The sequence below is a fragment of the Rhinolophus sinicus genome, chromosome 16 (genome assembly GCF_057876585.1).
Source record: "Rhinolophus sinicus isolate RSI-liver-muscle chromosome 16, RSI-T2T, whole genome shotgun sequence".
Taxonomy (NCBI): domain Eukaryota; kingdom Metazoa; phylum Chordata; class Mammalia; order Chiroptera; family Rhinolophidae; genus Rhinolophus; species Rhinolophus sinicus.
The window spans coordinates 58,588,287-58,612,610 of NC_142516.1; the positions used below are offsets into that span (position 1 = coordinate 58,588,287).

Sequence of the window (24,324 nt, forward strand, 5' to 3'; positions counted from 1 at the left end):
AGATAGATCTTAAGAATTCAGGTGTCTTACCATAAAGATGCAGTGTGGTCCATGGGAAAGAATACCTTGCGAGACAGTTAAAAAGATACAAAGTGCCTTGTAGATGGTATACCTTACAGGACAACTATTATTATTACTAGGTCTCTTATTCATTTTTTTTAAGTAGTTATAATCTATTTAGACCTCTGTGTAATTTAGCGATAGCCAAGTAACAAATCACCTCAAAAATGAGTGGCTGAAGATACCAATCATTTATTATTTCTCATGAGTTTATGGGCCAGCTGTGCAGCTCTGCTTACCCAGGCTGGGCTCAGCTGATCTCAGCTGGGCTTTCTCATGCATTTGCATTCAGCTGATAAGTTAGCTGGAGGCTTAATGCTCTAAGATGGCCTAACATGCGTGACTTGACTCTGTTCCACCATGGTGGTCACTCTCATGGCAAAAGCAAAGATCCAAGGGAATGAGTGGAAACTTCTATGGGTTTCTGGGGCCTCAACTCAGAATTGGCATACCCTCATTTCCACCATATGTTTTAGCCTAAGGAAGTCATAAATCTGGTCTACATTCAAGGAGTCTAGAAATGGATGTCACCTCTCTATGGGAAGAGTTACAAAATCAAATGGCAAATAACATGGATACAGGGAGAGGTGGACTGGTCGGATTGTTTTCTTTTTGCAATCAATCTACCAATGTATCTCTAACATCAGGCACTTAAAATTACACTAAAGTTTGTGAAATGTCCATGTTGTTTTGCATAGTTTTTTTTGTTTGTTTGTTTGTTGTTGTTTTTTTGCCACATATCAAGCAAGATTCCTTAAGCTTGAGAGCTCTAGATAGAAACACAGCTTTCCAGTTCAAGTCTAAAGTTCTCTTTCTTAAGGCTGATCCCTTTCTTCATGGAAAAAAACAATATGTTTCTGAAACTGTATCACTATAATTTAGCCTCCCTGTATAATCTACTATCCACTTTTTTGACCAAAATTCTCTGAAGTATTTCATTTGTTAGGTAGCTGTTAGCTACATTGTAGCTACTGGTTGCCTAAAAGTATTGGCAAACCAAAAATGTGTATGCTAGAGATGACATTTTAGAACTGAAACAGGAAGTTCAAAATATAGCATGGCCTTTTACATGGAAATATGTATGTTATCTTTTATATAATTGCTTACATTTTATTAATCTTGTCTTTCCAGTTGATGTGCATGAGTCCCCAGTGTCTGGACACACAAAAGGACATAAGAGCAAAGAGAAGCGGATCTCCTACAGTTTACTTTATCATGCAAGGGAGGCTGAGTCAAGGGACTCCATAATCCTTCAAGACTGAACTAAAATAATTTCCTTTGGATTCAAATCACTGAGTAAGGCCACTACATATGACTTGTGTGCAGTCACTTTGCAATGGTGTCTTTGATGATTTCTGCCTCTTCCGTATTTACCATGTCAGTGAAGGAGTGAAAAATTTGAATTTGAACCTGAGGTCTTCTCAGCAGAAGTAAATCTCAAGTGTGCTTCCTATTTCTAGATGTCTGCTGACTTCTATGGACGGAGAAACTGACAAGGCATGGTTATTCTTCACCAGCCAAAGAAACATGTTCCCAGCACTGGAAATTCCACACAACCGTTCTCTAATCTCTTTTCATAAAGCGTCAGTTTGGCAAAAGAGAACTCAGTGTTTCAACAACATCCATAACACTGATTGTAGGACCCTCAAACAAGAGATTTATCTCTTTATTCATAAAAAAATATTGAATTAATGCATTCATAAGGCTGACTCTGTATATATGCCATGTTATGAATGAAATCATTCTTGTCAAATTATTCAGAGGCATTTTGAGATTCAAAGAGAGTGAAACTTTTGCCCAAAGGTCAATGAAGCACATCAAGATATGATCCATAAGAAGGTAGTGAACTTCTATGAATTAAAGAATAACTGGGTATATTTTTTGTCCCATTTATTGACAAGATGATGATTTATGGGTTCAGTTCTCATACTGTCAGCAACCTTCATGGAAAGAGAAAAGGCTTGTTTCAGAGTTGCTGGCAGTATTGTTTTCACTATAATGTATATTGATGTAGAAAAGTCTTAAATCACAATGGTGAGTGAAACTTTTTTCTTCACAAAGTCATGAAGAATAAAAGCTGCCAAGCTCTTAAGGTGCTACACCATGCACAAAACACCAAGAGTTTCATCCAGACATGATTTTGCTTGGCAAAGAAATTTATACCATTTGAAAACCTTTGAATATTCCCAAAGAGATGCACAAAAATAGGAATTCTTCCTTAATGACATTAGTATGCACATGACAGATGAAAATTAGAAGCTGGCTTCACCCAGAGACAAGAGCAATCTCTTTCAATTGTTGCCAATTCTTCTACTACCTTCTTCCAAGTTACAAAAAATTGTCCATAATTCTCGAGTTTATGGCACTGCCTGACCAAGGCATTGCTTCATATTTTTCTTCTTGCTCTAGTTACAAACCATCCATTATTTCACCAAGTTCTTTCAGATCGTGACTCCCTTTGTTAAGGAATCTCCTGAGCAGCACTCTCAAGCAAGTTTTAATGTTGCAACAAATTCACGATTTTTTCCAAATTTCATGCATTTCAGATTGAAAAATTCTTCTCATGGAGAAGATGTGTATAAGTCAATACATTTTAAGGATGATAAAAACCATATCCTATACAAACACATTCATTGGTTTTCTTTTTCCATGGTCATGAATCTCACCTTATGTTTTCAGTGATAGAGTATGTGAGTTTCTTTCCTCTTTCTCTTTTTAGTACTTTCTAATTAAGTTGATAGAATACAAATAAAAGCAGATGTCCACAAGTATATCAGGATATGTTTTACTTAATTTCTATAAACAGAAATCCATTGTAAACATTATAGCATCATAACATGATAATTACCACTGTCCAAATACAGAGAAGCTTCTCCTAGCACTTTATGATTGTTTGCATGAAAAGTTGTCTCCATAGCATCATTTGATACTAAACTAATTTGTTTCAAAAAAATAATTTTCACTGTAACGAGAAAAACATCAGAAAAAGTAAAATATGTATAATTGAATGTGGCTCAAGAACCCCTAATTAAGAACCGTGGCCTAACACAGGCCTTTTATTATTTCATTATCTGATATTTTCAAATTTTTTTTAAAGCAAAAGGGCTACTCATTTTAATTAATTCCTCTGTCTAGATTCAGAGGAATAGAACACAGCCTCTATAAACTTTGGAGGAAAGAATAATCTTTTTATTTTAACCTGGCTTACATCCATATACAGGAAACTCTTAAGTCTTTTATTAACTAAAGAAAACTATTAGCTGGATCTTCCCAGAACACTGCTGTATACTAATAATTGATAATCATGATAATGACTATGTGGTTCACAAAATTTATACAAGGTCAGTGAATCATCAAAAACTCCTGAATCGTGCCCAATGTATTTTTAACTTGGAAACTCTCGGGATTTCAAATACTGCTGGCACTCCCTACCAACTAATGTCTTAACCAGCCAGGGCTGCTGAACTCTTTCTTCTCTAATGGGTACTTCTGGGAGAAAGTTCCTAGGAAGTATTTACTTCTTTTTTGCCATCCTGCAGAAAAGTATTCTGCAAGCATTTTGATCATGAAGCCGAACAAGGAACACATCTCATTTATCTATCCAAAACACACATGTGAATATGTATATAATTTAACTACATTACCCATAAAGCCATTCACATCATTAAGTGAAATGTACTATAATATTTTCTATTAAATGCTGGTCTACTACATTTTGTTAATGCTGGTCTAAATTTATTTCACCAATCAATAACAGGCTACAATTTACAGTTCAGATGATATCAGCCTGATCCCAAAAGAATATGTTTTATTTCCTCCCAGTAAGATGAATGGATTTACTTATTCAAATGTGTTTCCTCTGAAAATGAGGGGATTTTATTCTATTATTCTTTTTTGAAAATTTACAATTCTCATATACAGAAATATTCTACTATCCAGAACACACTATTCTTTAGATAACCAACCTAAACATAATAATTATCATTGCTAGGAACTTTGTATATTTAATTCTAATGTTTGCAATTAGCCTAACATATAGGATATATGATCCTTATTTTGTATTTGAGGAAACCGAGGCTCAAACAGGTGAAGAACCCTGCTGGATCTTCTTGCCAGTAAATGACAGTGCCAGGGCATGACCCCAGCACCTGAAGTGCCCATTGCTTTCTCTGCCCTGTCTCTGACACTGCCCTGTAAATTGGTCAGCTACCATTTTCATGGGCATTGCAAAATAGCTTTCTAGACCACAGTTTAAAGAATTAGGATGATGTCTCCTGTGTTTCTCTATTCATTTGTTCAAGATACTTCTAGTGAAAATTCTGTTAGGTATATTGATGACACATAAATGAAGAACACAAGGACCCTTCCACCAAGAAGTTAAAATCTTCTAATTAAGTCCCATGATAAAAGGACCAGGCAAGTGACCTGGGAGTACAGAGAAGGACTGACTTGTGGATTAGTCAGAATTCTGTAAAAATATTTTACTATGATCCACAGTAGAAGGAGTGATCTTTGGTCTTAGTCATAAAGGATACAAAGGACTTCCCGGGTGGGGGTGGGGGTGGGGGGAGAAACAAGATTATTTTAGGCTTATAGAAAGAGCTTGAGGCAAAGTATGGGAAGGAGGAGAGCATACTGTGTGTTTGAGGCTCAAAGCAGGTAGCCCAACAAGGCAAATGAATAAGATAAAGGAGGGGGAAAGTAATAATAGGAGATGAGTTTGGAAATTCAGGAATCAGCCTTGTTCTTGAAAGGACTGAATACCATAATCAAAAACTTGTATTGTATTCTGTTCTTTATTAAAATGTACATATACACATATATTTTTATATTTTATATATAAATATATATATACATATATTCACACACTTTCTTGTTCTATAAATTTCCCTTTAAAAAGTAGATTTTGACTCTATTTCTGTCAGTCTTTAATTAGTCACAAAAAGCACAGTCAAACAAATACAGCATGATTAAATTTGAGCTCTTATACAGAGTGGCTATATAAAGTCTGGAAACATAGGTGAATATATATAATGGTATAAACACATATGTAGGTTTCTTGATATTATAATACATAATGTGTTGAATAACATTATAGTAACATGTTTTCCAGGCTTTATGAATATGCAGTATTGTATAGCTCTACTCCATAGTTTTCTATGACTTGATAGCAATATAAAGATGTCACTGTCTAAACAACACGCTCATTCACAGTGGGAAGAATGCATGCTCTAGTCTGAAATTTGAAGTAAAAACCAAACAGCCTTTTAATTTCACATAAGCTCACAAACATAAGGCTCAAAGGAAACTATGTCATATCTCAGACTATCAATCTTGCTGATAAGAGGTGGAAACCAAGTTAAAATTCAGCCTCTCTTATCAAAGTTTTTAATTTAGTCTGTTATTTACCATAACTAGTCTGTTGTCTAATAACACTGATACAAATTAAGACCAAAATTAAACCTTTTATAAAACTCTATTCTTAAACTTTTCTGGTTTTACTATTACAAAATGGTCCCCAAACCATGCTTCCCATGGATATATTCAGAGTTAAATCCAAGTTCAGGTTTGCCAGCCAGGGCTTCATTCCATACTCACAAGAGGTCCGACAATTAAGTTTGTGAACTTGCCACCATGCACTTATATTGTCAGCACTGTACAAAGAGCTCGGTAAGGTTTCAAAACCTTGGTATATCAGTGTCTCACAGCTGTGTTTGTATTAGTGTATGGCGGTGTCTTGCTAAGTGGTGTTCGTTATTGTGGTTGCATGTTTTTGTGTGCCATCGCGAGAATAAGCTTGAATTAGAGCAATGAACAAACACTAAATTTATTGTGAAACTTGGCAAGAGTGGAAGAGAAATCAGGAACATGTTATTCCAAATTTATGGGGATAATGCCATGAAGAAAACAGCAGTGTATAAATGGATTAAATGCTTTTTTGCTGAGGGGAGAGAACACATCACTGATGAAGAGAGGTCAGGGCGGCCAGTAACCAGCAGAACTAACAAAAACATTGCAAAAATTCATCGAATGTGTATCAAAATTGTCAGCTGATTGTGAGAAGCATAGCAGACCAAGTAATCACCAATAGAGAAACAGGAAAATCTTAACTGAAAATCGTGGCATGAGAAGTGTGTGCAAAAATGGTCCCGAAGGAGCTCACTGATGAACAAAAGTAAAGGAGAGTTGAAGTTTGCCAAGACCTTTTGGAGAGGCAAGATGATGTTTTGGGCTGTGTTATCAGTGGTGATGAAACATGGGTGTACCAATAGGACCCTGAAACAAAGCATCAAAGTGCTCAATGGAAGTCAGCCAGTTCTCCATCACCAAAAAAGTTCCATCAGTCCAAATCAAGAGTCAAAATGATGTTGCTAACCTTTTTTGATATCAAAGGGATTATTCATTATGAATTTGTACCAACTGGACAAACAGTTAAAAACAAGTTTACTACTTGGAAGTACTGAAAAGGCTGCGTGAAAAAGTTATATGAAAACGACCTGAACTTTTCACCAACAATTCATGGCTCTTGCATCACGACAATGCACCAGCTCACACGGCACTGTCTGTGAGGGAGTTTTTAGCCAGTAAACAAATAACTGTATTGGAACACCCTCCCTACTCACCTGATCTGGCCCCCAATGACTTATTTCTTTACCTGAAGGTAAAGGAAATATTGAAAGGAATACATTTTGATGACATTCAGGACATCAAGGGTAATACAGCAACAGCTCTGAAGGCCATTCCAGAAAGAGTTCCAAAATTGCTTTGAAGGATGGACTAGGTGCTGGCGTTGGTGCATAGCTTCCCAAAGGGAGTACTTTGAAGGTGACTGTAGTGATATTCGGCAATGAGGTATGTAGCACTTTTTCTATGATGAGTTTGCAAACTTAATTGTCAGATCTTGTATCAGCGTACAAGTGAACAATGATGGCGCTGTAATGGGTATAATGATCAATCCCTTTCAATTTATAGACAAAGGAAATAATTCACTAACCAGGTATGAACTTTATGAAATCAGGCATTATTTGTTCAATGAAATTGTGCATCATATCCCTACCACCTAACACAATGTAAGTACATAGTTAACACTCTATACGTATCTATTGAATAAAGCACTAATTCAAACAGTATAATTTTCAGCTGGGATAATGTGTGAACATGTCTAAGACTTTCAAAGGGATGAAAGAGACAGACCAAGAAAGAGAGACAGATTAACTATGTGTGCTTTCATTTTTTCTTATTTCAGGAAACAAATGAATAATTTAAAACTAATGGATGCTCTACATATGGATGCTTACTATTGTGAAAAAATTTGAATTTGTAATATAAGAATCTGTTCTTTGCACCTGCATTAATTCTGTCTTTTTATCTTTGCTGCCCTCCTCTGGAATTTTTATATCACCTGATTCTCTTTTCCAATTTTATACTTGCCTTCAGAATTGAACTATGAAAGGAAATTCAAACTTTTTAATTTCTGTTTTGCAGTACCTGTTTATCCAATTTGATAGCACTGCCTGGGGAAATGGCAATGTAAACAATTGCAAATTCTCCTTATGTTTTACCCCATGGCACATTTGTGCTACTTTGTAGAACATTCAATGCCACCTTCTGAATAATCTAGGAAACTGCTTATTTTGAAATATTTTCTGTAAGAATACTATTTGACTTTTTATTCTACTATTAAGAAAACATTTCTCGCTTTGCATTTTTTATTTAATAATCACCTTCCTTTCCCTTAACCATTATGTTTCGCTCAGTGTTTTAATTATGACCAACAGCTTTAAAAAGAATTTAAGAACTGTACAACATTTATTCTCTAAATGTGAATTGTCAGGTATATCTTTCCGTATGTATTCTGATCAGCCCCAATATATTTCTCCATTCTACCTTATTAAATAGGCTAATACATCTAAAACACTTAGGACAGCGCTAGACAAATAGAGTGTGGGCTTCACGCTCCAGAAAAAAAATTCAATATAGTAACGATATCACTCAATTAATTCCCTGAGAGTAGACTATATTTCACTGTCCCATCACCCTTGTCACATAACTATCACAATTTTTTACGTCCCTTAGATTAGTGATTCTTAAACCTTAATTTGCATGAACACTACTTGCGGATCCTGTTACAATGTGGATTCTGATCTGAGAAGCACTGATATCCTGCATTTCTAACAAGTTCCCAGGTGTTACTAATCCTGCTGGTCCAACAGAACACTAAGGCCCTAGATTAGTGCTGTTTAATAGAAATATAATAAGAGCCACGTATGTAATAAACATTTTTCTAGTGGCTACATTTTTAAAAAGTGAAAAGAAATAGGTGAAGTTGATTTAAATTATATATTTTACCATATTAACCCACTCCCGTATTGTATGATGTATTATCCCATATCATACTGCATAACCAAATATTCTACTAAACCTATATATCCAGCATATTATGATTTCAATATGTAATCAACATAAGAAGTTACTGAGATATTTTACATCTTGTACATTCTCTGTCATTCAAAGCACAGACAACCAACCACCAGATGCATAACTACCCAGACAAATGACAATTAACCATGATGCATGAGCGAACCCAGTCAAGAGCAGAACTGACCAACTGAGCCCAACCTAAACTGCCAACCCACAGAATTGTGAGCTAACATTGTGGCTGTTGTTTTGAGCCACTGAAGTTTGGGGTGCAGTGATACCAAACTGATACAGAAAGGTATTTTTGTCATTTTTTATTGTTTGCTTTAATATGGGAGACATTGTGGTGTATTTGTCAATAAGAATAATGCAGAGGAAAAGAAAAAAATTATGATGAGAAAGGGGGAAATTTTAAGAGCAATGTTTTGAGTGAAAAAGTGAATGTGGAGTTCAGTGCATCGGCGGGGGTACTGCCTTATATAGGGACATGGACAAATCACACACGTAAAAGTAGGTGACAGAGTGCCATGGACACCGTAGGTGCTCACCATGTTTTAAATGGTAGTACTACCCTTGAGGACATTAATTTCAGACCTAGCATTTGAAATAAGCCTTTCTGGTTCCAAAACCATTTCTAAAAGCTGCCATAAATCTGTTCTTTGCTTTGTTTGGAATTCCTTTCTTCATTATCTCCATGCATCCAATCCCACCCATTCCTGGAATACAAGTGTGGCCTTTCCATGAAGTTTTCCCTCATTTCCCCAACTGGGATTAATCTTTTAGACCTCCAAGGTCCATAACAATAGTATCTCAGTGATTTCATATACAACTTACAAATTTATAACTTGTCGTATAATTATTTGGGATCATAACATCTCTTCCTTACTGAATTATAAACGATTGAATATAGAGTTTATATCTGGTTTATGTTTGAATTCCTGGAAGATCTACCTAGACATAGTGTATAATGTACAAATATGAGTGAATGAAAAGGTTAAGGTTATTAAGCATTATATTTAACATTGTGGCATACTGAGCCAATGGAGATAAATTTAAAGGTTGACACAGTTTAACAAATTATTCTGGGTGATTACTAATTGCTACCTTTAGACAATTAAAAAATACACTACTAATTGGTTTATGCACATGGATAGATTAGATAGTGCGGAATAGTTTCTCAGTAATTTCCTACAAATGACAACTGCATCTTAATTTCTAAACAGGGAATATTAAGTTCAGCAACCATCCTTTTGCAATCTTTTGTCGTTTTAAAGAGAGACTGTTGATCCTCTCTCTGATTCCTCACAGTTCGTTTAAATTATCTGAAAATTGCAGCAGCTGAATATAGAAAGCTATCTTTGTGGATGTTCGCCAATTGCAACATACAAAGGGATACACAAAAATGCTTAAAATAAACATGCAAAATAGTGAGTATGATACATCCCATATGCAAAATTGTTCTTCCTTCCTCAGTTTTGCAATAAAAATGTACTCCAAATCATTAAATTATTATAGAAATCAATCTCAAATAATTCTTCTAAGGCAAGAAAATAGAAAACATGTGTCACACAATAACTGGTATGTGATTTATCGTAGCGGCTTAAGTCATAGACATCTATAAACAATGCAAATGTCCTTCAGCTAGTGAGTGGATAAACAAGTTGTGATTTACCTGTAAATGGAATAGTATTCAGCAGTAAAAAGTAACAAACTACTGATACATCCAACAAAATGGATGAGTTTTGAAAGTATTACACAAAGTTAAAAAGCTGGACACAAAAGACATATACTATATAATTCCATTATATGACATTCTACAAACATCAAAGCAATGAGAACATAAAAGAGATCAGTGGTTTCTAGCAGCTGGAGATGGAAGGGGATTGATTGAAAAGGGGCATGAGGATACCTCCTGGAATGATCAAAATTTCACATCTTGATTGTGGTGGACATTAAACAACTATATACATTTGTCAATACTTATAAATGGACTTTTTGTACATAAATTTTGTCTCAATAAAAAAGAGAGAAAAAAATTAAAACCTTCAATATCCGACCCTGTTTACCCAGGGCTGGGTACCTACCTCTGCCATAGCCAAGTAAATGGTGTTGCATTTGTATGTGAGTAGAGGTTGCTGACCTTCCAGTTGTATCTGAAATTTCTTGGCCACAACTTATCCCTCGAGATGGACCAGGTATATCCTGATTTATCTCAAAGAAGAAGGTGTGATTTACATTACTTTTCCCCAAAACAAATGAAAGAAATTGTCACTACAACATACGTAACTGCTTAGAAAAACTAGGTATAAGAATAAAAGTTAGCAGAGAAACATTAAAGGTTGGTGGATGAGATTCTCAGAGAGAAATTATAAACAAAGTTAAGGATAGAATAAAACTTTCCTACCTTGGTTCTTTCATATTATCCTGAGTCAAAATAAATTCCACCTAGACTAATTTGAGGTGTGTGTTTGTGTGTGTGTGTGTGTCCACGTGCACACACCCACACCCACTCACACACACATTTCCTTGAAGGTTTTAGCAAAACAAAAATTTTAAAAGTCTATGCTTTCAATTCCTGTAAAAGTCCTGAAAATAAAAAGACTAGTTGACCCTAAAGAACCTGTCCTTGATTTTTTTCTTCCTCCCCATGTAGAGAAAAAGGTATAAAGTAGGCATCCAAGATAAGCTCTTACCCTTAAGTTGGCTGCGTCACACAGCAGGGTTCGGGGCAGGAAGTGGGAAGAAGGAGCTCTGAGTATTCTTGTTATGGTTCTCTAACGAAGATACTTCAGCTTGTGAATTACAAAAGCAGACACAGATTAGCTGCCTGGGTTCCTGTTAGAGTAGGTTCAGGCAGAACACATTTATCTTGAGACGAGATGGCTAGATGAGACTGCCAACAAATGCTGACACAGCAGAATTTATTGTGCACAGCCTTATTGTGAACTCCTTTTCACTAATACCCAATAGATTATTTATATATATATATATATATATATATATATATATATATATATATATATAATATATATTATGTATTATTTTATATATATATGTGTGTGTGTATATATATATATATATATATATATATATATATATATATATATCACTTGCCTGAAATGCTGATTTGTGCTTATAGATGCTTTGCCACATCCCAGAGTTAACTTCTAGTTCTCCATTAACACACCTTGGAGCTTTTTGCATCTTTGATGTATTTTTTCTTTTGAAAATATCTTATTATATGTTTTTCTTGTTGACTTCAATATAAATTAAAACCCTGAAATCAAAGAGTCTCCTTCCAGCTCTAAGATCCATGAATACAGAAAATAAACTCTATTAAAATAAATGTATTCCCTAAACAGGTATCTAAGTCAGCAGAAGTATTAAGAGTAAATTTTTCTGTGCTACATAAAAATGAACTTTCAAAAAGGTTTTAAAAATTCCAACTGTATGTGAAATACAATTTTATACAATCTTGAGAAAATGTTCACCTAAGGGAGGTTTACAGACATTTGATGTTTTATTCAGGTCATGCAAGCCATTTTTAATGATTGTCAAAACCAGTAAGTATATATCTGATTATATTTTGTAATATAATGCCTGTTTAATCACAAATTGCCTATTTGTGTTTCTTTTTCTTTTCTTTGGCGGCCCCTAATTTTAGCATAGACTAAGATGTAATCAGGAAAGGAACTCACCATATCAGAATTTATATCTAAAAGTCAGTCATAAGCAATAAACACAGCCATTCTTTGTCAATGTTATCAGATGTCCTAAAGTGACTTAAAGGTCTCTGACAACTTTATTTTGAACAAATAATGTATTAAGTAAGGGCATTTAACTCACATTTGGAAAATACTTCAAGTATATTATATTCCATTCTCTGAAATCAGGCATTGTGGTGTTTTACCTTTTTTTCTCTTTTGATATTTGTCACAATTTCATTATGTGCAATGTTAAAAACAGATTAAGTACCTGACATAAAAAAAGTAGTTTTAAAAAATTATGGTGCAGCCACAAAATACAGTATTGTAAAAGGATCCTTTAAGTCTATAATGATATGGATATTTGTTCATGATGAATTACAAAGTTAGACCTTAAGGCTGTATAGTAATATGTATAATAAAATACAATTTTAGGAGAAAAACAATGCATTGTTTGTACATGGGGGTAAAGGAATTCAAAGGAGGGATATTTAAAAGAACACACACTAAGTTGTTAACAGTGGCCATCATTCAGTTGCATTCTGGTTAAGAGTTTCTTCTTTTATTTACATTTTCTCATTTTTATAATGAACATGAAATATTTGTGTAATGAAAACAAATATCTAAAACTCATTAAAACCTCCAAGTCAGATTCTTGGGCAAAAGAAAATAACCAAAACCAACTTCTATTTAAAATAAATACAGGAAGCCATATTTTTAATCTGTAAGTGCTATATATGTGCTGAATGATTTATTAAGATTATGTTTTTCTGCAAAACTAAATGTAAAGTCAAGAATCTGGCACAACAAATACGCCGGTTGGAATTGAAAAAGTAGTTTAATGCCTTTTATCAGCATAATAGCATCCCTCCAAAAATTTTCTGTGTAGTTTTACAGGATTATTCACAGAATATCACCTATGAGTTGACTCTTGCCTCCTAATGACCCTGGAAGCTATCTGTGGATTAAAAATAAGGTACAACTCCTACTATGAAATACAAACTTATAAAGAAGCATGTAATTGTAATAATAAAAGCACTTGCTCAGTGCTTCACTATGTACCGTGAAATGTTCTAAATGTTTTACATGTAAAATCCATTTAATCATCAAGACACTATGATATAGTATTACCATTACCCCTTTTGAGATGAAAAAACTGAGGCACATAGAGGTTAAGTAATTTATCCAAATACAGTTCATCAGTGGCAAAGAAGGATCCAAATTTAGGTAGCCAGAGCCTGTGATTTTAACCACTATGATATACTAATTCTTAACAAAAAATTAATAGCATATTAACAGAAAATAATATCCACATGCATACATCATATGCATTTATCTTAGAAAATGATTTTGGCAGACTGTCTACAATTGCAGACTCCCATCAGGGAATCTCATGTGCTTGTTCTCAGAAGCTTCTGTGCTAGTTCCCAGAAGTTTCCTCTGCGCCCAGAGTCACCCAAGCCTCTCATGGGGCTTGCATGTTCCAAGGTTAGATAATCTCCTGCAAGGTTTCCATGTTTCCTATAATATCTGTGTGTCTTTTCCCTTTTCTATACTTTCTGACATACACTCCCCACACTGTGGCTTAATGGAATAATCTCAACAAACGGAATAACTGTAGGAAAGAAGTAGTCCCTCCAGTGTCTCTTCTGGAGAAGCTGCCATGAATTCTCTCATTGACTCTTTTTCCATATTTTCTGGTCTTTTCAGTGAACACAGAAGATGAGAAAAAATAAGGTCCCACTGTGACACTCAGCCCCTCATCTCCATGTAAGGGAAAGTCCTGAATTTAATTAACACTCCTGGTAACAGTCTAATTAATCGTACCTTTGGTTTCATATATTATAGTTCAAGACCAAGTCTAACTAATGATTGAAATTGTTAGCATGGTGAAATCTGTTCCTTATGAGACCTAGGCAGCAATAGCAACACTGATTTAAATAACAGGGCTACTTAAAAGGTTAATTAACAACACAATTTGTAAATATATGAATCCTTTTCTCATTAATTATCTTAACTTTTTTTAGTTTTGGGGCAAAAAATACACATTTAATAATCTACAGAAATTCAAAATAATTTTTTTGTTGTCCTTTGACCATTAATTAATGGTTTGTAATGTCCCAGCACCAAATTTTTATAGTATTATTTAGCTAATAGATTCTCATAAATATTCTATGTGTTCTGGACACAATAGCTGGAATGACAAACACCTGAGTCTCCATTCCCCTTATCAGTCTTAAATTTTGTGGTGATGTGTGTGTAGATTCTGTAGCTGGTACAAATAGGAGAATTGTGGAAATGCTCTACCAACTTCTCCCTGTTTCTACTTAACTGTGAATTTTCTATAACTAATTATTGATTCTGACCATGCTCCAATCACTAATTTCAACTAGGCTAGACCTGAATAAAAGTCTCAGAGTCAGAATTACTACTTTCCTGTAGGTGAAATACAAAATCTCTGAGAAACGACATACAGCCTAATTGTTTTTGCCTGTGTCCCTGGCCTCTTCTATGCTTTGAATTCCAGCCTCTTTCTCAAGGTTAGTATTCAAGGAAATACTTAGGTTTAAAGGTATGACAAGAAATCTTTATGCTGAAGCACATGTAGGTGATTGAGCTCCTAGACGATTCAGCCAATTTTTTGATAAAACAGAATACTTATATTTGAAAATCATGTGGAATAAATATAAAACAGATTAACTTTTTTAAAAGAAATGTGTTTTTTAAAGAATATTTGAAATTTTCTCAATGACAAATACTTTTTGATCTTTAGGGTGGGGGCAATAGTCATTACAAAGTAATCTTAGGTTAACCCACATTGCTGTGGTTCTCTCTACTGACTCAGTACTCCCCCAGTCTGAGTAATGATTACAGTTACATGATAACCCAAATTTTCCGCCTCCAAGTTGTGCATTTGTCCTAAGGCTGTTGCTAAACAACAAAATTGCCTCAGGTGACAATGCTCCTGTGCATGAAATTATTTTCAACAGCCTGAAGTATAACAATGTTTTATGTAACACGTTTAAGAAATGTGTCTTATCAGAAGGCACAGGACTCACCTTTTACCTTTGTTGCCAATCTGATCTGCCTGGTTTGAATTTTTGTGTAAAAAAAAAGCCTTTCATCATACTTGCTCTTTTTCCAGATACACAAATAAAATTGGTTTCTAAAGCATGAACACCTTAATCACCTTAATTTTTACTTATCCATTGAGTCGTGCCTAAGACATTTACCAGCTCTCCTGGATTATGATAAACTTTTGAAGAAATGCAGAGTCAAACTCTGCCAAAGAACATGAAGTGAACAATTACAAGACAGTTAACTAATTAAAAATGACTTTTTGTTTACTTCTGAAAGATACTAGTTTGATGCTTGACAATATTCAGATATGTAGGAGCACAATTTGGAAGAATCATCTGCTCTAGAATTACATGACGCCTTTCTTCAGAAGACTCAGAGCATTTTCAAGTGTAAGCCTGTCTAAAACAGAATAACAGTGGGACTAACAGTTGAGAATGAACAGAGGCCCATGGGCATGTCTGCTGTTCTCTTCATTATTCTTTGCAGGTAGGTGATTTACCTCAGGGACTTTTAAGGCTGAGCAGTGGAGAAGATACTAGGCAAGCATCATTGGAAATAATTCAGCTGAGTTTCTTCTGCTTCCCTTATGATTGGTGTCAATTAAACTATTTTAATCTGATCAATCTATCATGCATTTATTCAAATGTATACTAAGAAAATATCTATGATATCTGGTAACCTGGCAGTTTCATTAGTCAAAATTTTCCACAATGATTCCGCATGTCAATGCATGATAGTTAACATCATACTTCCATGAGATTTTGTAGAGGAAAGGAAGTTAGGTGAGAGAAAATTATGAAAGGAAATAAAAACAAATGTGAGCGAAAAGGGGGCTGTGTAATAAACCTGAGAAATTCAGGGGGGCCACATGGCAGGCCTTACAAAAACTCAGTAACCGAAAGTTACCACACAGGATGGTTTTATCATAAATTCCTAACTGGGCAGGTCATAGTGGGAAGCCACAGCCCAGGCCTATTACTTCCTTAGCAAAGGTCAGTCTTTGCTGTATGTGAGTCCTGACCATTGTTTTTATGCATCTAGGATAACATATCTTTGAAATGTCAGAGGAATTCTTTTGTAGACCCATCGAAGACCCAATTGCTGGCACCGCAGTACAAGACCACCAGAGCATAGACCACAAAACTCCTCATTGTTACCTTGTTGCACACATACCATCTCTATATGCTATAAAGGTTAAGTGCTAACTACCTGTAACCCACCAACGTTAAAAAAGCATGTGATTCTCCATTTTGCTTTTTATTCAAACCTAGAGACTTCACTGCTTTGCTTTCTCCCACCCCCTTCAGCTACCTACCACCAATGGATTTCATGTAACGCCCTTACATCTTTTCCTTAGATTCTAATGTATAAAATAAGCTGCAAAACTGCCATTCTCCAGAGCATTTTCTCAATCCATTAAGATTTTGCTTCCAAGCTTGTCCTCAAAATTTTGGCTCAAGTAAATTCTTACAAAACTTTTCTATAGGCTAGACATTCCTCCATCAACACAACAATACACAAATAAAAGCGAGATGAGTTAGAATGGAAACTCAATGTTTCATTGAGTTTACTACAACCTAGTAGTGATTATGAATTTGGAAATGTATAAGACAGATTTATCTGGTTTCCTGGATGATTTTCAGATTCAAACTCTGAATTGATTTGTTCTCTTTTTTTCCCATTTCTCCCTCTCTAGTCAATAGTTTTCATTACTGGCTACATTGTATAAAGTCTACATAGATTTTGAAAGTTATATGCAACAAAATGGCATATCAGGCTTCAGGAAGAAACACGTGAGGTATGGAAGTCATTTGAAACTTATGGAAAAATGTGGGCAAAGGAAAAAGAACAAAGATGTAACAGCAGACACTCTACCTGTGAGCAGTGAGCAAAGAGAACATACCGATTCAGGTAGGAAAATGGTGAGAAATTATATTAGGTAGCTATGAGACAACTTTTAGAGTAGCTGACACCCATATGGGGAATTAAACTTCATGCATAGTATTAGCTTTCTATTGCTGTTTTAATAAATAACCACAAATTCAGTGGCCTAAAACAATATCCATTTATGATCTCATACTTTTGTAGGTCAGAAATCCACATACAGTGTGACTCAACTGTATCTTCCACTTAGAGTCTCTAAGGCTGAAATCAAGGCATTCAAAAGGCTGTGTTCTTTTTTGGAGGCTCTGGGGATACACCTGTTTACAAGCTCAATCAGTTCATTGACTGAATCTACAATTGTAGATTGTAGACTGAGATCCCCATTCCTTGTTGGCTATCAGACAGTAGCCTGCCTTTGCTTCTAGAGTATGCCCACATTTCTTCCTATGCCTGCCATGTGGCCTCCTTCAACAATAGCAGGAGAAGACCTTCTCATACTTCAAATCTGTCTGACTCCCTGTTCTGCTACATTCCTCTAAGTAGAAAGTTCTCTCCTTTTAAAAGCTCATGTAATTAGAATGGACCAGATAATCCAGGATAATCTCCCCATTTTAAGGTTCGTAACCCTAATTCCATATGCAAGGTCCCTTTGCCATGTAATGTAACATATTCACAGGTTTCAGAGAGTTGGCCATGGACATCTTTGGATTGCCATCATTCTACCATAAGGACTGTCTCTGATTCCCTCGGCATCCTTCTCTCTCTCTCTCTGTCAGTGGCCTGCCCATTCAGGTTGCCCTTTCATGTTAGGACTAAATTGGAACACTACCCTAAAGCCACTGACATAAGGCTTCCTGAGTGACTGCTGAGGGTATTGAGGGCCCATCTGCTATACACTGAAGTGTGAGGAATTATGCTTCCCATAGGATAACTATTTCTAGGGAAGTCACCAGTGTAGGGTGATCTGTGTGCTAAGTGACCCGTGGTCTCCATTTAGCATAATATGAAGTGGTAACAGCTTGGTAAGGTATCACATTCCTTTACATCTTTACTAGCTTCATATCCTTTTTATCTTTTTTCTTTTTTGTATCCCCTCCACCCTAGGCTTCCATCTCCTTAAATAAAATATCAGCCCTTAAATCATGGCCTCAGGTCTTACTTACCAAAGAATACTGACTGAGACCATTTCCTTTACAATTGTCCCTTCAAAGAGGTGGACTGTATATTTATAAGGCAACATTTGATCTATTGGCCAAAACTGATTGGAGGGACCTTCAGAAAATACCTGTCTCCCAGAAATATAAATGTGGGCTAATAAACACAAATATCTCCTTGCTATTTCGGTCTCCTTCCAGTCACAACCGAGGTGACGTAGATAACCATATACATTGAGAAAGTTGGATTGCTAAGAGAGAAAAATAAATCATATTTACACAGAAGCAGAGATCAGAGACTATGAGATATCAGACAGATAGGCTGACCCCCCAGGCAAATGGAATTAATGCTTACCTTTGTTCCTGATGAATTTTCAGTTTCTGTTTTCAAGCCTTTATGATTAGATGTACTTGTAGCCTCACAAGAATTGCCTTCCCTTGAATTGAGCTAGTTTGCTTCTGCTACTTGTAATTAAGAAGAATATTCTAATTATTGTTGCTAGGTAATAAACCATCCCCAAGCCTAGTGTTATAAAACAACCATCTTCTGATACAGATTTGTGGTCAGGAATTTGGACAGTGCACACTGAGGGCCACAATCTGTTCTTCACAATACCTGGGGCCTCAGCTGGGAAGAACTGAAAGCTAGAAGTGAATCAACAGCTAGAGGCTCAAATCATCTTGAGATGTCACCACTCATATGTCTGGTGAAAGATGTTGACTATGCGATGGTGTTAGTCAGAACATCTAAGCATAGCCTTTCTATGTGGTCTCTCCATGTGGGCTAGTTGAGTTGCCTCACAGCATGGCTTGAACATTCCAAGTGAACCAGAAGTGCATGGCATTTTTATGAGCTAACCTCAGGAGTCACATAACATCACTTCTACTATGCTCTAAGGACTGAAGTAGTCACAAAGGTCCACCCAGTTTCCAGGAGAGGAGACACAGACCCCACCCCTCCATGGGGGGAATGCCAAAATCATATTGTAAGAATAACATGTGGGACGTGAGCTCTTGCTACAGACAATCCTGGAAAACACAGTGTGACACAGGAACTAACCCTAAGAGAGTTGGAGCCAGATTCTGGAGGTTGCAGTGATCAGTGGGAGGTTTGGGGTCCATCCTAGAGTCTGTGAAAAGTGATGATTTTAGAGCAGAGAAGTGAGATAGATATGGAGGACTGGAAGAAAATGGCTAGATAAAAAGGATGAGAATTGTCGTCTCTGGAGATTGTCCCATTGAATATGGCCAGGATTTTTGTTGTGCTTTGAAGGCACGCCAGACTGACACTATCATTATCTGTATCAAATGCTTCCCAGTGATTTTGTGTTACTCTACCAATGCCGCTTCATAATTTGAGCCTGCATTTCACAAGATGAGTGTGCAGAGTAAATCAGTAGGTATCAGGGTTTATGGAATCAATTTAAAACTTACATTGTTTTATTCTATTAGAAAGATGATTTTCATTGTTTATCATAACACTGACTGCACACAAAGAAAGTACTACTCCCTCACCCCCATTTAAGCTCTACATTAAAGGGTTTCTATACACAGGAAGTTTTGGCTTAAGTGGAAAATTTTTGAATGATACGTGACATTCTCACACACACACAGTCTGACTGTGATTTCATAATTGGAATTAATGCTTAAAAGCCAGTAAGGAAAGGCAATGGAGTAGATTATTAAAAAAGTTTTCATCAAAGAAAATACTCTTAAATCCTTCACTAGCAGCATTACCTTTTCTTTTTTCCAAAACGCTATTTATTTTTCACGCTATAGAAATACATATTTATCCATCACCAACCTGTAACATTGCATCTAAAGACTTTTTAAAAGAATCTAAATGAGTAACATGAATTAAAGATACAATGAAGAATTTTTTTGTATCCAAAAAATTTCCTAGTATATTTACTTCATCCATGTCAAAAGCTGTTTACCCAGCTTTCAATTTACTATAAATTACTCTGCTTAAGTTTCTCAACTGCCTTTGTTCATTTATTGCTTAAAAAGAAGGCATAAGGATAAACTCAGCCTATTTGTTTTTCAAGTATTCCTCTTAAAATATCACAGGGGATGATTCTGGACTAAAACAGAGGTCATAAGTACTGAATAGATTTTTCTATTCAGTACTTATATGAAAAGAGACCTATTGTTTCATGAAAAGATACTGGTGAAATGGGCTATGAGGAAGTAATATTTCATTTCCTAAAATAACTCTTTAATTTTCATAAGGGTTTCAGTTTTGCACCCATAATATGCTTCACACTGGGGAAATCTATTTCCATCAGATTGATCTCCATAGTCTTTACTTCCTAAGCTCAGGCAGTGAACATTTTCTCAGAGCAGGCACACGGGAGAATAGTATGCCCTATTTATTTCACACGTTTAAATATTATCTTTATCTTCCATGTGTTTTACATTTTTAAAGTCTGAGGAAGTATGTCTTCTTCATAAAGGTATAATAAGAAATTACTAAATGGTTGGTTTTAGTACAGCAAGGAATACCTAAGCTTGCTTCAATCTGGCTACCAATTGGCTATTTGCCATGCCTTTCCCATCTGACTGTTAAACGTTTTGATGACTTGGGCAAAAATTGCAAGTGTAGGTCAGGTTAATATATGTACTATCTTTAATAGTCACATTAGAGGATGTATGTATAACCCTTTGCTATGTTACCCAGAGTCAAAATATTTGATGCATCTCAAGCAGACTGTGACTGGACAATCACAATGCAGGAAATTAAATTGTAAATAAGAATACTGGTATTTTCTTCTTTTGCCATTATTGTTAAGACTCTATCTAGCATGTAACACATGGCCCCAAATTCTATGTCATTACTTGAGATTTCCATTTATAATCCCTCACAACTGTTGGACTTCCTGGGATTTTTTTAAATGGGGAAAACAAATAAACAAGCCATTGTTTGCAATACAAAAGCAGCATGATCTGTGGGAAAAGCATAGCTGGGTTCACCTAACTACTCTTCCTTGCTGGGTACTCTGAGGCAAACTGCTTATTCTTGCCAAGCCCCACTTTTCGCCACTAAAACAGGAGTATAATATAATCCCACACACACACAAACCATTGAAGAGTGAGTGTGGAAATTAAGACCTTCCCCACATTTAAAGTGGCAAGCACAGTGCCTGGATACTAACAGATATTCAATAAATGATACCTGTGATTATGACTATATTTACCATGAAGAGATTTTACTCATTCATTGCAAAAAACTTATGGATACCTACTTTCTGGGTGATGGGATAATACCCTTATAGAGCTTACATTGCAGAGAGCAAGACAGAAAATTAATAAATAAATAACCCAAAAGGTTGTTTTTCTGTCTTAAAAATGAGGTCTACGGCAGCAGTAAAACAACATGGTCTGCTTTCTGCTGTTGCTGCCTTTCCGCTCTCCGCCACATCAGACTAGAAGCTTATCCAATTTTTTAATCTGTAATGAGGCAGCATGTGTGAAGCTGTGGAAATAAATCACTCAGCACTGGTTCGTGACACAGAAACAACGGCGACCTCGACTCCAAGGCACACTCCAGGGCTGATGCATGAAACACACTAAAGGATTAGTCATGGGGATAAGAGGCAAACTGGAAACAGAGAAGCCACGTCCACCAGCCTGCCAGAAATGTGAGACAGATGCTTACCTAAGAACAGATGGAAGTAAGGCCCGGGTGTCCTTCACGTCCTCAGAGGTGTCTCTATTCCTCCACGTGTTTCTGCACGGCTTCATACGAACGGATAGCTAGAGGACAGAGATGAGTGGTGAGCAAGCGGTTTTATTTCCAGTTCCAATGAATTCAAATAGTGAAAACACTGTGATCCAATCGACATCTAATTTCTGAGGTCAAAAATGTTAACTCACAGTTTTCCAACATGTGTATTTTTGCCATGATACTTAGTGGTCACAAACAAACAGGAACAATATTTGGTCCTGATAAAGGTACACACCGGCGACCACATGATTTTTCTCCCATCACCACCTTCAGAACTCCGTGGGAGCCCTGTAGTCCACATCTTACAGACAGCTCCTCACTTTCTGGCCACATCCAGGTATCATTAAAATGTCCAGTGTGGTCCAATTTTATTCAAAGTGGGGTCTGTTCATATGTTCCTTTTCCACCTGCTTCCCTCAGGACAGGGGACCGGGAATGAGGGAAGAGGACAACGTTAGTCATACGAATGCTGGGATGATGGAGCACCTGAATGGCCCCTTCAGAGTCCCTGACGGGGACAGTGCAGTCGTTATCTGATCACTTCGCATCTTTCTTTAGCTTGGGTACATCTCCCCCCACTTAGAGCTAGGAACCTGCCGGCAGGACCCTCTAGATGGCGCAAACACACCTGGCCTCGTTGCCATACCAACCGTGGATCTACAGTTTACTTTACCATGAGCCCTCTCGCTCCACACATGTCTATTTTGCCAGTTACCACTTCTCTAGCTAATAGCAGGCGCTGATGTAAATCATGCTCCCACATTCCTGGAGACACATTAGGTTCTCTTGTGAGAACTCTCTCACCAAGCTCCACCCCAGTGGCTTCACAGAGACGCCGACTATGCGCGGGTAAAGCTTGTTCCTTCCCATCTGGAAGGGACAGGTCCGGTGCTGGTTTTTATAGGCGGCTTCATATCCCACATTGGATTCTCTTAGAGCTTCCCTGATTTGGGCCTGAATAGGAGTGGGGATCATATAGGCAACCTCTGCCAACCTCAACCCCTGCAAAGGGAAAAGTCAAAGCTCTCTCTAGTCCTAAGTATTCCTGTCCAGAAATCCTCCTCTTGGATGTCTAGAGATGGATAACAGTCACTGGACCAATTCTTCTCTTGTTTATAAGTCCTGCATCCATGCAGCGTGCAGCTAGCTCTTTCTAGAATATGGACATATTAGCATCTATTATCCTACCCTTGAGGCTTACCTGAGATTCCAAAACAGTAAGAAAATCCCATTCCATACCCTATTACATATTATTAAGCTTATGATTAAGAACTATGATCTAAATTGAGATACAAAACCAAGGATTCTAAAGGTGGAATTCTAATAGAAGAATTCATAAGACTTACCTGTTTTGTTTTGTTTTTTTCTTTAGAAAGGAATTTGAGTAAAAATCTGCTTGCATTCTACCTTTTTCCTCAGCAATGTGTTCCCATTTTTTTCCATCATTATTTGTAACATCAGAGTTTTAGCATAGGTTCATGGGGGGAAATACAGAAAGAAAACAGAGACAATGTTTGTGAATGAGAGACTGGGAAATTTTAGATGATAATATCACCTATTATTTTTAATTCTTCATGCCACTTTTTCCCCAAAGAAAATAAAATAGCAAGCAGCTGGTATATGCTGCTTCTTACTTTTCATGACATGACCTACATATTTCAATGGATGTGTGCTTGTAGGGGTATTTTGGAAACAATATGTGTGAATTTATCCTCAATAACCTTCTCAGAAGCAATATCATTCTATTCTGAGTATGGCAGCGTTTTCCCAGCTGAGCCTCCACTGGCTTTGAGATGCAGAGCCTGGCTGACTGCTGACTATTTGGGATGACACCCTCAGGCACTGATTTGCAAAAGTTGAAAAGCCTGGGGACAAGCGAACCTTCAAAGATTTGTGCTAGGTGCCTGGAGATTTTCATAATACATAAAGCTGAAGGATGAAAAGCATCAATGTCCGAGCATACTTGGCTGGGTCAGATCCCCACTAGAGAGGTCTGAATTTCTTAGAGGATTTTCCTACCAGTTTGTAGTTTTCTTAATCCTGCTAACCTTGAATCAGACAACATGTTTGCTTTATTAATGGTCTTCTTCCAATACACTTACGCTCTACATATGAGTTGGGTAAACTATAAATATCGTATCCCTATCTTGAGACAATGATCCTGCCTTCTGTGGGTAACTACAGTGTATTTAAAACAACAACAAAATAAAAACCACATTTTTGTACTTGAATATGCGATATGGACACTGGCTTGTTAAAACTTTTATTCCATTAACACCCCAGTGTGTGAACAATA

General features: G+C 36.4%; 1 long non-coding RNA gene across 1 annotated transcript; it reads right to left on the reverse strand.

The window, feature by feature from the left end:
• Positions 1-4,811: 4,811 nt before the first annotated feature.
• LOC141571333 (uncharacterized) lies at positions 4,812-23,506 on the reverse strand. Its single transcript, XR_012496096.2, has 3 exons — positions 23,375-23,506; positions 21,960-22,057; positions 4,812-11,270 (listed from the first exon to the last, which is right to left on the reverse strand). It is a non-coding gene; the product is annotated as an uncharacterized LOC141571333 (long non-coding RNA).
• Positions 23,507-24,324: the final 818 nt, after the last annotated feature.